The 6,000-nt window shown below is 53.6% G+C and overlaps 2 protein-coding genes across 3 annotated transcripts in view; one reads left to right on the forward strand and one right to left on the reverse strand.

The window, feature by feature from the left end:
* The window catches only part of LOC118794097 (mitochondrial import inner membrane translocase subunit tim16-like), a 138,087-nt gene that overhangs the window by 78,169 nt on the left and 53,918 nt on the right, over nucleotides 1-6,000 (forward strand). The window lies entirely within an intron of this gene.
* The window catches only part of vasnb (vasorin b), a 31,160-nt gene that overhangs the window by 11,246 nt on the left and 13,914 nt on the right, over nucleotides 1-6,000 (reverse strand). Inside the window, 1 exon segment of the mRNA XM_036552249.1 lies at nucleotides 5,731-5,863. The gene's annotated coding sequence lies outside the window, so the exon portion shown is untranslated.

Genomic DNA, 6,000 nt, shown 5'->3' on the forward strand with positions numbered 1-6,000 from the left:
GAGTATGTCATATCTAACTAAGCCGAGATTATAAAGCAAAGTGTTGACATCAGGGTGATGTTATGCGTGTTATGTCAGGTATGTTTTTTATGTGGGCTATGCATAAAGTATTTCCAGTGTAATGCCCCTTCGGCAGTGCCCTTTTTAACTTGTCATCTCAGAAATGCGTTTTTTTTGTTTTTTTTTTGTTTTTTTTAATTTGAATAAAGAGACGAGGAGAGATTAAGGATTAAGTGACTGGGGTAGAGGAGGAAGGGACAGAAGGAGAAAGACTGAAAGAGAAAGAAAGAGGGAGGGAGGAAAGACTGGCGTGTGAGAGAAAGAGAAAAACGCTTGGTCACCCGTCCCATTTTTTGTGCCATAGCCTCAGGTGCCCAGGCCAACGGCAGCTTTGTCTGGAACAAACAGGCCTCTGAGCCCCAGAGACTGGCCCAAGCACCAGCCAGCCAGCCTGTCTGACCTGCAAAGGCCCCCTTCAGGTCCTGATAAAAACCAAACCATCAGACCAGGGACGCGTCTGAAGAGTCTCCCTCAGCCAGTACTGTGGAGAGATGGGGTGGCGGGTTGGCGGGGGGAGGGGGTGGCAAGTGAGCCGTCTGTCAGTGACAGCACTCATCTGAGAGCCACATTTTCCTCTTTGTGCCTTTGTAGTGGGGGACGGACCGAAAACCAGCTCCATTCAAAAGTACAAACTGCTGCATAAACATTCCTCTCAAATACATTTTAGCCCCACCACAAGAAAAAGCACATTAATCACGCTAATGCCACTTCCCCAACTGTGTGATGTTGGGGGTTTTTTCCTGTTTTATTTTAGTTTCCTCCAGCAGGCTTCTCGGCAAATGTCAGGTCTGACCGCTGCTGCGGCAGGGTCTCATTAAACCCCTTGATGTTCCCTCTCCGAAAATCCCAAGGAGACGACGGGTGTCAGCCTGTTTATTATTTGCGAATATAAGGGGCGCTTTTTATTTCAGATTTACGGCCCTGACCGGGGGGAGGCACGAGGGGCTACGCTGTTATAGCCAACAGCAGGGGAAACCTGCAAAGAACATGAAAGGGACACCTTCCCTATGGTTTCTGGGGTGGGAGGGGGGGTCCATTACTGAGGTCCATTCCATTCCACTGGTTTAGCAGACACAGTTTTTTATGCTGTCTACTTGCGCATATTTACCGAGGCAATACAGGTTAAATACCTTTCCCAGCAGTGCAGCAGCTATGCCCACCGGGGAGTCAAACTGGCAACCCTTGGCTAACCAGCCCTGCCCCTCACCACTATGCCAAACTGCTGCCCTGGGGAATATGAGCAGATGATAGCGGACAATAGCCATACTGGCATCTCAGTTACCAAATTTACGGTACACGCACTCAGATGTGAATTAAGAGTTAGCGGAAGGGTAGAAGGTGCAGAGAGGTCCCTGAGAGTGCTGTAGGGTTCAGAATTGATTTAGGGTGTGACTGAACGCTGGCAGATCCTAGATATTGGCTGTCCGTCCTCAGACTCGCATTAAAGAGTCCCACAGAACAGCGTAGACATCACGGACAATGCCTTTGATCGGATGCGCGATTGCGATCCGCACGACGGCAGCGAGATCCAAGTCCCCGACAACATCACCATGGCGACGTGTGGCACGCTGCCCCCCCATCTCCCCTGTCTCCCCCCTCGATCGGAAGAGAAAAAGGCCAGTGTTGAATCGAGCGAGCTGCTTGATCCGCATTAGCGGTTCAGGGGTCGCCCTGGGATTTGTGTTGCGGCTTTGCTGTGAAAGGGCTCCGTCTGAATGCGAACAAAAACGCGAGACGAAGAGATAACAGGCCCCGCTTGACACGGGTACGCCCGGATCGGGTTACGCACCTGAGCGGCCCCTCGGGCGGGGTGGGGGGTGAGGGGGGGGTGGGGGGTGTAGAACAGGTAGCGCCGCGCTGCTCCAGGGCGCCGCGAAACCCGAAACCTCAGGCCGCCCGCCGTGCTGCTCGCAGCAAAGCGATGCTCTGCACCCTGTAGTGTGCCTGTGCTTACAGGCACACTACCGGGGAACAGGAGAGCTGGGGGGGGGGGGGCAGGATCTGTGGTCAGCTCCATTGCCTGGGTGCTTAGCTGGTGTTAGCATGACACGCATTCACCAACATACAGAGCATAGCGCAGTGGATCTAAAATGTTACTGTGTTTTTTTTTCTTTCATTTTCTTGAAAGCTGGTATTGATTATATATACCATATCAGCGTGGCATCAGGAGGCAGACAGGCGACAGGTTTGGTCTTTGTGAGCACGATAGGCATCGACACACGGCTGCCATCTCCTTCTCTGTCACACAAGCTTCAACAGCAGACCTCTCCTGTCCACAGCTAGCAGAGTCTCCCCTAATTACCAGTCACATGACCCTGACTGGGGGCCGAGAGGTCACGGGGGTCGTGTTCTGACAGGTGCGGGCACATGCCCAGATTCATCGCTGTTTGCGCTACCTTTGCACTCTTGCATCACTCCGCCTTCCTCGGAACAAAAGATGAAAGGCGACACCTAATACCCGAGAAAACGCTAAGCATATAATCACAATGTTGGCTCCTTCTCCACCCTGGGATGGAAAGAAAAAAAAAAACAAAAGAAAAAAACAAACAAAGCTAAACAAAAAAACTGCTGCCAGTTTCTGAAACCACAGCTCTTTGTTTATGAGGGCTCTGTTTCTGATTAGCGCTGCCTGTGATTCTAATTCTAATTCTGCTTCCGAATTCTAATTCCGACGCAGATTCCCGAGTTCTGTCACTTGCATTCCAGCTCGGCCCCGCTCACGCGCCCGCACACACTGTCCCTCTGCTAGCCGCCACCTCGGGGGGGGGTATGTTTGATCGCCTCGCCCCCGGGCTAGGTCCCTCCGCTGGGGTCCCAGGTGTGCCATGTGAGGACACCTGGAGACGCCTGCCCCCCCCACCCCCCCGTTTAAGACGTCCTTCAGCCTTCACAAACCCACACGGCATGGAAAAACCAAACAAACTGGGGAGGTGGCGTCCCCCTCGGTCTTAACCTCACGCTTTCCCTCCTTGTCTCTTGTCGTGGATTAATGGGCTGTTTTGGCGTTTGGAACAGGAAGGCGCCGCGTCTTTAAGCTGGGTTGAACCCTGTGTCTTTGGGTCACAGAAGACGCATTTGTCTCGGAGGCTGCTTCATCTGGGGCTTCCCTCCTGACAGGGGCCACAAGCTGCAGCTGCCACAGCTGGGAAGACTTAAGCTTCTGGGGTGAAAAAAACAGCAGTCCAAAACAAAATAGACAACACTGGACCAAAAAAAAAAAAAAATCGGGCAAATGAGTGAAAAATAAACGGCAAAAACTGTGTATTAGCAATGCATTCTGTAATAGACAAGGAAATGATTCTGAAGCCCTCCATTCGTTTTAAAAAACAGCAAGAGGTGTCAGCTTTACAGCTTCCAGTGGAAATACGGCATTGTGCTTTGTTTGTGCGGGTGTGCATGTGTGTGTGTGTGTGTGTGTGTGTGTGTACAGTATCATTGGAGTGAGTCAGAGAGCAGTCCGAAAAGCCGCCTAAAGCAGCTGTGGAATCTCGGACAATAGACGCGGCAGGTGACTCTACCTGTTCCTCGAGTGACACACGAGCAGGTGACTCTCCCTGGCCACGCGCCTGCAGCGCGTCACACACGGTGCCCTCTGAGCTCTTTTCCGCCTGTTTGCGCTCTGCGGCTGTTCCCCGGGCCTGCACCCTGCAGCGTATTCACAGAGGCCGAGGCTTGCATTTCCGTGCCTTTGTCAACACATTAATGCCTTTCGCTGGCGTTCGGTTCTGCTGCGTTATGACGGCGCTGGTGGAGGTTTTTATTATTATTAATATTATCGTCATTTAGCAGATGCTTTTATCCAGAGCGGCTTACATAGGTCACCGTTTTTATCCATTTTATCCATTTATACAGCTGGGTATTTACTGAAGCAACTCTGGGTTAAGTACCTTCCCCCAACAGTGCCCCAGCGGGGAAGCGAAGCAGCAACCTTCCGGTTACAAGACCTGCTGCTTAGCACTATACCACAGTGCTGTTTCAGTGTCTACCACAGAGCTGAGGTGAAGGCGTTTTCTCCCAGCTGCCCCAGGTCACTCCCGCTCAGATTTAAGGGAGAGGAGAACCTCACAGCGAGCACAATCTCAGGGTTCCTTTGTGCCGTCTATCCACAGCCAAAGCGTAGGCTCTGTCCACCTCAGAGCTCCTGCCGCAAGCCGAAAAAACTTTACATCTTTCCATCCCCCCAAAGCAGCAGCTCCCTGTCACCGTCACTGTCACTGTGACCCCCCCCCCCTCCCTCCCGCCCCCACACGCGCCAGGCTCCCCGTGGCAGCACAGTGCAGGTGAAAGGGCGTGCGTGCGGATGCAGGCTCCGCCCCCGGCAGCATAGTCGCTGTCGTTCGCTTCGCGGATCGCTGAGGTGACAGCCCTCGCTCGCCCCAGCCCGACACACAAACATCACAGCTATTACAGATATCACAAGTATCTGATGCATGTGCTTTTAGTATCTGTGGCGGGAACTCCATCTCTCTCTCTCTCTCTCTCCCTGTCTCTCCCTCCCTCTCCATCTCTCTCTCTCTCTCTGTCTCCCTGTCTCTCCTCTCTCTCTCTCCCTGTCTCTCCCTCCCTCTCCATCTCTCTCTCTCTCTGTCACCCTGTCTCTCTCCCTCTCCTCTTTCTCTCTCTCTCTCTCCTCTCTCTCTCTCCCTGTCTCTCTCCCTCCCTCTCCATCTCTCTCTCTCTCTCTCTCTCTCTCTATCTGTCTCCCTGTCTCTCCTCTCTCGCTCTCTCTCTCTCTCCATCCCCCAGAGCTGCTACCTCCCAGCCCCCCCCCATGACCAATGACCAATACACGCTGCAGGAAAAACCTAACTATTACAGGGTCACAAGTGAAAAGGTTTTTCACTTAAAAAGACAGGGTAATGAGACAGCCATCATAAGGCACTTTCATGCAGCGCTCGCATGCCTCAAATGCATGGACGCGGCCCTGAATTCCACACGCTGCCCTCCTGTTTCACGTCTTGCACAACGTTAAGTGTGAGTAATGATTCCACAGACCCGGCTAGGGCCTGGAAGCAGACCCCAGGCATGCACTCACCGTCTTATCACACGGTAACATCGCCCTGCTCACACACACACTCACACACGCACACACACACACTCTGCAGCGGTGATCACAGGTGTGGGCACACCAGTTGTGTAGCAGTTCACTCTGCCTCAGCAGCTGTGTTAGGGACCGACGCCAGGCTCTTAGAGTCACACACTGAGGAGTCACACACTGAGGAGTCACCACGGTTTTGGCTCCTCGCAGCAGGGAAGGGTTAAAAGCGGAACCCGGGTGCCGAGCGGGCCGGCGTGCGCCGAGGCGGGCGTGGCACGCGGGAGGCCTGAGTGACAGCGACCGCGGAGCAAGCCGCCCGAACCGCTCAAGGAATGCGCAGAGGACTTTCCACCCTCAGACGAAGGCCTCTCACTCCAGGCAGCACTCTGACATGAAGGAATGCCAAGGATGGCTGTGCTGGGGTGGGCGGGGGTGCGGGAGGGGGGGAGGTGGTTTGGGGGCGTGGAGGGGGCACAGTGAGCGAACCGGGTCACCATTCTGCCTGGTCTCTGAGGCCCTGGCTCTCGTCAAATTCACAATTTTAAAATTTTTTTCCCTGTTTGCTAAGAATTACCCTGGCACTGACAGGTCCCCCAAACCCCCCACTCCCCCCGAATCTCACGCAAACTCACCTTGTCTCCTGAGTCGGTCTTGGTTTAGGGTTTCGTGAAGACCAGGGATTGAGGAGGAGGAGGAGGAGGCCGGGGTTGGCGGAGGTGGGGTGGTAGCGGTGGTGGTGGCAGCTTGGGTGACGTGTCTGCGTTCCTGTCAGACACAAAAACACAAAAAAAAGGTTCCATTGTTTACGAGCTCTGCCACCTTTCCTTGTTCTTGGGAACCGGCGCGCGCATGAACGTGTCTCAGAGACCTGCTATTTCGGGCATACCTGTTTTTCTGGCTCC

This window comes from Megalops cyprinoides, chromosome 19 (assembly GCF_013368585.1).
Source record: "Megalops cyprinoides isolate fMegCyp1 chromosome 19, fMegCyp1.pri, whole genome shotgun sequence".
NCBI classification, from domain to species: Eukaryota; Metazoa; Chordata; class Actinopteri; order Elopiformes; family Megalopidae; genus Megalops; species Megalops cyprinoides.